General features: G+C 33.2%; 1 long non-coding RNA gene across 1 annotated transcript; it reads right to left on the reverse strand.

The window, feature by feature from the left end:
• Positions 1-955: 955 nt before the first annotated feature.
• LOC122606289 lies at positions 956-4,110 on the reverse strand. Its single transcript, XR_006324851.1, has 3 exons — positions 3,834-4,110; positions 1,858-1,927; positions 956-1,152 (listed from the first exon to the last, which is right to left on the reverse strand). It is a non-coding gene; the product is annotated as an uncharacterized LOC122606289 (long non-coding RNA).
• Between the last annotated feature and the right edge of the window lie 5,570 nt (positions 4,111-9,680).

The raw sequence follows: 9,680 nt of genomic DNA on the forward strand, positions 1-9,680 counted from the left end.
AGTTCCAAAAGAGAAAATAAAACTTTTAAAGAATGAGAAGTCTGGTTCTCAAGGAAATTTGTCACAAGCCAAATATGTGTATGTTTAAAACAACATCAAACCTGACTCAGACAAAATGATTTCTAAATATGTTGAGTCCAGAACTGGTGAAATTTCTTCAAATACTAGTTTACTTGAAAATGTATATGATCCTAAAATTGTTGATCAAAGTAAATTAAGAACTGAATGTAAGAAATCTAGAATAGGCAAATGTTTTGCTAAAAACGAAACTCTAAATGTTGCTAAAAAGTACTTCAAATCTGGTAAAGGTCAGATCAAGCAACAACGGGTGTCTAAGTGTGATAAGAGTACTAGTTTTGTTTCCTAATCTGAGTCAGACCCGATGGTCAGCTCTAGTGAACCCATCCTTGGATGGGTTCCCAAAAAGAACTAATCTCTTATTGAAAATGCAGGGCTATCATGATTCACATACCTGGCACTTGGACAATGGGTGTTCCAAGCATATGACCAGGTGTAAGTCCCTGCTCTGTAGCTTTAGGATTCACCCTGGTCCTAATGTTACATTTGGAGAAGACTCTCAAGGAAACACTGAATAATTTGGTATACTTTCAAATGGTCCTCTTACTTTTAGAAGGGTCTCGTGAATGCCTTGAAGCACAATCTATCAGTGTGAGTCAGTTGTGTGATGCTAGTTATGAAGTTAGATTCCGAGCTGATAAAGGAATTATTCTTGATTTAGAAGGTAATATGGTTCTTATTGCAAAGAGGGATGATTCTTTGTACTCATTTGATATGAGAAATCAAATACAAAAGAAGTGTGTTTCATGTCAAAATCTTAAGATGAACTAAATTGGTTGTGGCATAAGAGGCTGTCTCATATGAATTTCAAAGACATCTGTAACACCCCGACTAAGGCGGAAACACGAAGTGCCACAGAACGACATGGTAGAAAAGATTTAAAGATAAAACATCAACATTAAGTTTCAAATATCATTCGAAATCAAAAGACAATAAGTTCAAGATGACGTTTTAGAATCCATTACATAACCATAATCCATAATGAAAAACAAAATGTCCGCATTACAAGTTCACCGAATAACAAGCAACACAAATCCAAGAGGCGGTCCAAGCTACGAACCTAATGCTCTAAACCTGAAAAGCATGAAGAAAAAGTGTCAACTACAAGAGTTGAGTGAGTTCATAGGTTTATACTAGCAACATATTTATATTCCAACAACATTCAAGGATAATATGCCATAAAACTTTCAAGAGTTCATTCATAATACTCATACCCAAACCGTATGTTCAAAACACAATGTCCAACCACAATTGATTTCAAAAACATTCAGCCAAAGGCATAATTGGATGAGTAAATGCTTGAGCCACTACTAAGACCCTTTCACGTCCAAAATAATGATAATAATAACTTGCCCCGAAAAATTATGATGTAAAGGCACATGTTGTCAATCATGTGTAATAATTAATAATTAAGAAGTCGTGCCATGGAGACGACTATATATAAAGTAGATTAGAGCACCCCACGACCGACACCATTGAAGGCGGCCATGTAGGCGGCCAAACAACCTGTCGCCGCTGATGTGAGTGAGGGGACGAATCCTAGTTGCGCAACTCTCTAACTACAGGCCTCAATGAGTTAATAATAGTGTAGCAGGGACTAGACTCTGACAGTATTCAAGCTCATCATATAACATATATCACATTGAACATACATCATAAATCCCATTTCATAAACATTCTTTCAAAGTGTTATTTCGTAAAAGATAACAATTTTAATTACCATGCTTTTCACCCGAAAGTAAAACACATAAAAGAGTTGAAAGGGGGGCTATGACTCACTTGTTTTGAGAGCGATAGAGAGCTGTTCAAATGCGTGAAGAGTGTCTAGTGGTGTCGCCCCTTAAGCAAGCTTAAACCATGGTATTCAAATATACACAACGTAAGTGTGTGTTGCATGAACTTGTAAACTAGATCATGAGATGTACGCTAGTAGACTTGCCCATCTTTGGTTGTTGTTTAATTATGGAATTCAACTACATTATGTTGTTCATCTCCTTTGGTTGGAAAGTATTTGGTGATAAAGGTCATTTATACAATTTTTGTACGTTTATTGAAATTTCGGTAGTTTAACTTTGTTTTATATATATTTTCCATTGCATACTTTGTTTAATAAAAAAATTTGACATTTGTGTTCTTATAATATTAATGTTGATATCTTTTACTGATTTATAATTATTTATTTAATTACTATTATTTAATTAATTATTTATTTATTTTATTGATTTATTAGTTAAGTAATTCCTTATAATTATTTTTAAGTCCTTAAATTATTTCTAAAATTTATAGATAATTATATGTGGATTATTTACTGATCTTTAAGCCTTTTTATTTGTAATATTATGATTTATACATTTATTTGTGCATTATTTCTATTTATTTACTAATAATGATTAATTAGTGATTTTTACTTAATAATTTACTTTTAAATTGTATAGTTCTTGTTCCTTTGCTTATAGTTATTTTTCTCCAGTAGGTTTTGGTCACTTTTATCATTAGTTATGTAGTTTTGATCAGATTCATGATTTATATATAATCAATTAATTAATTTATATATCCTTTTAATTACCATTTTAATTCATTAAATCATAGAAATTCTTACAAATCACCACAAAAGCTTTTGTCTAAAAATATCAGGCCTTTTAGGCAACTTATATAAATAAAAATTTATATCAATTCAACATCTCTTGTGTCTTTGTAATTTGAGGACTTTTAATCATAAAAATCGTTTACCGAAATAACGTTTTAAGCCTCATTTCTTAAGCAATTTAGGTACTTCAAAAAGGATTTTTGCTCTTGTTTCATTTTTTTCAGAAAGTGCATCATATTTTGATGGTCCAAGTCGTGATAGTGGTGGTGGTGTGATATGTGCAAATTTGTGCTTTCAGTTGGTGATTATTTGACCCGAAAAGGTGATTTTTGAGCTTGTTATTGCCATGCATCAAATGACTTAAATTTTATACTTTTGAAAAACATTATTTCCAGTAGTTTTATCATATTTTCTTGCTCAAAAGATTATGGTGCATGTGTGTGCTCAAGATGCATTTTTGCAAGCTTTCGGTTTACGATTTCAAGCATATTTTAACAAGTTTTGATTCAAGCTTTATATCCTTGACATTTTGTAAATTTTTCCAGAATATTTAACATCAAGATTATCATATTTTTCACTTATGACAAGCTTAGCTTCATCTCATAATCCAACAAAAGATTCAACTTTCTTAAATCTAACAAACATGCAATTATATCAACTTTTTAACAATAAATCTTTATCCATCTATAATCCTTCATCACAAAAACCTACTTTTATGAAAATTTCCAGAAAAACTCCAGAAAATATGTACCAAAAATTTACATAAACATGTTTATCTTTTCATGCAAAAAAGGTTATCTTACAACTATCAACATATATCAACACTTTTGATGCTACCTTTTATAGATCTAACTTTCCAACAACAAAAGTCCATATCTTTATAAAATTTCCAGAAAATCAAACTTCAAAATATATAAAAATATGACCATCTTTCAAAGGAAAAACTACTTTAAAAACTATATAATCTATATCTACACTTTTGGGTCTTAAACTAGTTAAATCCTTAGATATTTCTTCATGGATTCAACATGCATGAGCATGGAAAGAAAGATCCTATCAAATTTGCCCTCATCAAGTGTATATTCAAAAGAAAACATAACCTTTTGATAAAACTTTTTTAATATGAACATAAACAAGATTAAACTAGTAAAGAGATGAAGATATATACCCTTGAAGAACACTTTTGAAGATGGAAAATATGCAGAAAATTCGTGACCTTTTAGAGCCTCAAATAACCCTTTCTTTGCTTGAAAAACACCCTTAAACCTTACCTTGATTCAACCCTTACTTAAACCTAGAAGATTCTTATTATTATTGTTGGTTAAACTTGAGTTTTGTCCTTGTTTCTTACCCTTTTTTTTAAATCCAAAAATTATGAAAAGAAAGATGAAGGAGAAGAGTTTTGAGAAAGAGAGAGAGGTATGTGTGTGTATGGGAAGTGAAAATGGAATTATGATGGAGTGAAGGTTAAGTGTAAGGAGAATTAAAGAGTTGGATGGATTTTAATTGGGTGAAGTGTGTTGTGAATGGAGGGGGGGACGGTTTGGGGTTGGAAATTACAAGGGATTTTTGAATTATTTTGAAAGTACAATGTATGTGTAAGTGTAAGTATATGTATGTATGTCATAGTGTAAGTAAGTGTAAGCATTTGTACCTAGTGTACTAGTTGTGGTCCAAAGTTGTTTATGCAATACATTTACATATATATATGGCCGAAATTTTTGTATGTGTATAAGTATATTCTTGTGTTTTTAATTTGTCACTTTATTCATGTCATAATCATGTACTTATTTGGACATATATATATATATATATATATACACTTATTATTATTCAAGCATCTTTAAGTACATAAGGATTTATAATTATATTTTTAAGATAGTCATTTTATTTCATGTCATATTTACATAGATTGGCTTGGTGTTTAATTTGTTGGACAATTTATAAGGATTTTAATTGTTATCTCAACTTGTGAGACTTACGTTATTATTATCGTGACTCGATTGATCATCTCTAAAATTTTTGTTCCGATGTATTTTCATTAGGTAAATCTTATAGCATATCACTAGCTTTAGATTACTAATTTAGGACATTATCTACTAGCTTCAAGTATAACTATGGCTTGCGGGATCATAGACAACCTAACTAGCACGTATACAATATTTAAAAAAAAGTAGGGTTGTTACAACATCAACAAGATGTGTAAGAAAGAATTGGTGTCTGTTCTTCCTGTGATCAAATATGGGAAGCACAAGTTGTGTGGTGCTTGTGCGAAAGGCAAACAACACGAAGCCACTTTTAAGTCAATAACATGCTCAACCATCAATAGTTGTTTATATTCGCTTCATATGGATCTCTTTGGACCAATAAGTACTCTTTCCTTTACCGGAATGAGATATTGTTTGGTCATAGTTGATGAATTTTCAAGATATACCCGGGTTTTCTTTCTCAAGCACAAGAGTGAGGTTGCTGACAAAATTATTCATTTTATCAAGCAAGATGGAATTCTCTACAAAAGGCTAATTAGACAATTAAGAAGTGATTATGGTACTTAATTCAAAAACATCACTCTTAACTCATTCTGCAGTGAAAAGGGAAATTCACAAGTCTACTCAGATGTCAGAACTCCTGAACAAAATGGTGTTGCAGAAAGAAGAAATAGAACTCTTATTGAAGCTGCAAGATCTATGATGGCTCAAAACAATGTTAAGTCACACTTCTGGGCTGAGGCAATTCACACAGCTTGCTTTACCCAGAACAGATCCCTTATTGTGAAAAGACACCAGAAGACTGCATATGAACTTTTTAAGGGAAGAAAACCTGAAATTGGTTTCCTAAGAATGTTTGGAAATCCTTGTTACATTCTTAATCAGAAAGACCATCTTGGAAAGTTTGATGAGAAAGTTGATGAAGGTATCCTACTTGGATATGCAACAATGATGAAGGCCTACAGAGTATACAATAAAAAACCAAAATCATTGAAAACTCTGTAAATGTAAGAATTAAGAAAGAATGTTCAAGCTCTGGTTTTTTATTCTTACATGAGAGTTTCCAGAGCTTGAACATTCTTTAATGTTCCAATCTTTAATGTTCCATTCTTTAATGTTCAAACTCTGTAAATGTAAGAATTAAGAAAGAATGTTACATCCTATAGAAGAAGAACATAGTGTTCCAATCTTTGAAAATATGCAAGTTGGTTCCACACCTACTGAAGAAATGAATCTCATTCCTGTCTAAGTTGACTCAGACTCCCCAACTCCAGTTCAAACTGAACAGCCAATTCCACAAGCTGATCATGCTGAACCCATTAATCTGAATCAGTCTGATGTTCCAATTGCAAATAATTCAACTCATATTTCAAAATGGAAAAGAAGTCATCCAATAACCAAATCATTGGTGATCCTCTTTCTGGTGTTAAGAAAAGAAGAAAAGCAACAGGCAATTTTTGCATGTTTGTTAATTTTGTCAGTAAGATGGAACCAACTGATATTGCTGAAGCTTTGGCAGATCCATCTTGGGTAAATTCAATGCAAGATGAGCTAACACAGTTTGAAAGAAACAAGGTTTGGGAACTTGCTCCAAGACCATATCACAAAACTGTCATTGGAACCAAATGGGTCTAGAGAAACAAAATGGATGGAAGGGGTTTTGTGACTAGAAACAAAGCAAGATTGGTTGGTCTTGGTTATAGATAGGAAGATGGAATTGACTATGATGAGACCTTTGCTCCTGTGGCAAGATTAGAGGCAATTAGAATGTTCTTGGCCTACTTTGCCCACAAAGGTTCCTAGGTCTATCAAATGGATGTAAATAGTGCATTTCTGGATGCGTAATTGGAAGAAGAAGTATATGTTCAACGACCTTTAGGTTTTGAAAGCTGAAAGTATCCTGATCATGTGTTTAAGCTTGACAAAGCTCTATATGGGTTAAAACAAGCTCCAAAAGCATGGTATGATACTTTGTCTAAATTTCTTTTGTCTAACAAATTCAAAAGAGGTAATGTTGACAAGACTTTGTTTGTGAGAAATATAATGGTGATATACTACTTGTACAAATTTATGAAGATGATATCATATTTAGGTCTAGTAGTGAAAGTGATTGTGCACCGAATTATGTAATCCCAATGAATGGGACTATGGATGAAAGAGGTATATGGTAGAAGGGACCTTTAAGAACTCTTAAGGGTTTGCTGGAGATTCCCCTAAGGTAGGAACGGTGTTCCTTTACGCCAACTAAGTTTGTTTAAGTGGTTGTCGAATTGTATTCGACTTTAGGGTTTGTATAAGGTTTTGATTTGATCCTTGATCGTATATGTTAGGGGTTTATTCGGTGTCGTTCTGAATAAGTGATAATCGAAGTATATCGATTATGGGGGAATCATCCTCTTTTTATAGGAGGAGGTTGTTGGAATAAACATGGTTTGATTCAAGGGAAAATACTCACCAGATGATCCTGTGGAACCTGTAAGGGCATTAAACATAGTTGCCATTGATTTCGGGTTCCCAAAACAAGGTGATTGAATAATAATGGGATGGTTGAATTTGGCTGTAAGTGATGCACAAATTTGAGAGGAGAGAACACACGAATTTAGGGTTTTATTATGTGTAGGGATTAACCTAAACTTAGGGTTAATTACACTCTATTTATAATGAGAGTAATTACACATTCAACCCTTTAATATTTACACATTCAACCCTTTCGGTGTTTAATGTATGTACCACTAGTCCTCTTAGTTACAATCACCTAATGGGAAACCCTATACTACGTCTCTAAGAGTAAATACGCCCATCATATATTTACTTAGACATAGGGATTTCAGTTATCGTCAATTATCATATCAGGAATGATAAACGATCAGTGACGGTTACACTAACGTGGTTCCAACAGAGGTTCCTTGGGTGAGAAGGTTAGGGTTTGCCCTATTCCTTCTTTATGTCAGACTCTTCTTACCATCTTTATCCGATCTTGTTTCCTTTAGGAATTTACCCCTTAGAGAGATCGAACTAGGTAAGAATTGTATTTGTTTTTTAGAAAGGATTTATGTTAATCCTTTTGTCCTTCGTCCATGCTTAAATCCTTCGTGAGAGAGCTTCGTATTAGTTATCCTTCGTATAGTGATTCGGAGGGGTACATTGTAAGAAACACTTTGTAAAAAGTTTTCTGAATTAATGTTTAAAAATTATGAAATGAGCATGATGGGAGAACTAAACTATTTTCTGGGTTTACAAGTTAAACAGACTTAAAATGGAATTTTCATAAACCAAGGGAAATATGTTAAAGATCTCTTAAACAAATTTGGTTTTAATGATTGCTCACCTATGAAAACTCTCACAAGCTGGGTGAAGATAAAGAAGGAAAATCTGTTGACACCACAACTTATAGGGGTATGATAGGCTCATTACTTTATTTAACTGCTAGTAGACCAGATATTATGTTTGTCACATGTCTCTGTGCAAGATATCAAGCTAGTCCTAAAGAATCGCATCTGAAAGCTGTAAAAAGAATCTTCAGATACCTTGAAGGTTGTCCCAATCTGGGTCTTTGGTATCCCAAAGACTCGGGTTTTGATCTAATTGACTATTCAAATTCTAACTGTGTAGGCTGTAAGATGGACAGAAAAAGCACTTCAGTAGCATGTCAATTGCTTGGCAATAGACTTGTAAGCTGGTCCAGCTAAATATGTTGCTGAAGGAAGTTGTTGCTCACAAATTCTGTGGATGCAATATCAGCTTCAAGACTATGGTGTTACTGCTTCCAAAACTCCAATACTTTGCGATAACACCAGTGCCATAGCAATCTCAAACAATCCTGTGCTGCATTCAAGGACTAAGCATATTGATATAAGAATTCATTTCATTAGATATCATGTGATGAAAGAAGATGTTGAACTTCACTTCATTCTGGCAGATAACCAGTTAGCTGACTTGTATACAAAACCTTTGGATGAATCAAGGTTCAACTATCTCATAAGTAAGCTGAGTATGTTAAATATGTAAAAGGCAGTGAGCTAAGTAATAACAAATCTGACCCCTTGGAATTTTCAACAAGCTTGGGGGTAAGCTGTGTCTGACCCAGACTACCCTTTCATACTTGATGTATTTTCAAGAAAAAGAGGGTAAGCTGAGTCTGACCTAGCTTTGTGGTTATTTTTGTTATTAAATATCTCAGTGCGTTTTATTATTTTCATTATTTTATTTGGTTTACTTATTTATCCATTTTCTATATAATTGGAAAGTGACATGTGTAATGGCAAAGGGTTTTACTGCAAAAAGTACCCCCACTACCTGTTCATTAACCAATAAAATTTTTTCTCTTTCTTCCCTCTCAAACGGTTATTTTAAATAAAACTTATTTTATTAAAAGTATAAATACTCATTTTTAACCTAAATTCTAAATCACTCCTTATTTCTCAAATCGATTTCATTCTTCTCTTAATTCTGTGTATTGTTCTATCAATATCAATTCTCATAAATTTTCTTTTAAATGGCTTCATCATCTACTTCTTCTAATAACTCTCAATCTACTTCTTATGAATCTGGAGTTCAATACCCAGCTCCAGTAAGCGTTAATAAGCTTTCACCCTATGAGGTGGGAGATAAGGTAGTGGTTGTTCCCACTGATCTTGATACTGATAAAATCAAGATTGTTAGCCTCGTCTCTGCCAATGTTCATCCTCCTTCTTGGGCTGAAGGATATGATGATGTGGTGTCATTCTTATGGCATCATCCTTTTGGTAAAATGTTGATTGAAAAGCCAAATGTGGTGTTCAAAGACCTTCTTTGTGAATTTTGGGCAAGTTGCTTCGTTGGTCAAACAAAGAGATACTGCAATCTATGGCACTATCCTCAACGGTAAGAAAAAGGTATATATTTCTTTAAAGAGGATTAGGTCGGTGTTTGAGTTGTCATATATGCCTAATGATATTTATGAAAGTATTGTGTCTCATATTGATGCCAAAAGTGTTTTGCAAGATGTTGGCTATACTGGTCCATTGGCTTCAGTAGTTAAAATGAAA

Source organism: Erigeron canadensis, chromosome 6 (assembly GCF_010389155.1).
Source record: "Erigeron canadensis isolate Cc75 chromosome 6, C_canadensis_v1, whole genome shotgun sequence".
Taxonomy (NCBI): domain Eukaryota; kingdom Viridiplantae; phylum Streptophyta; class Magnoliopsida; order Asterales; family Asteraceae; genus Erigeron; species Erigeron canadensis.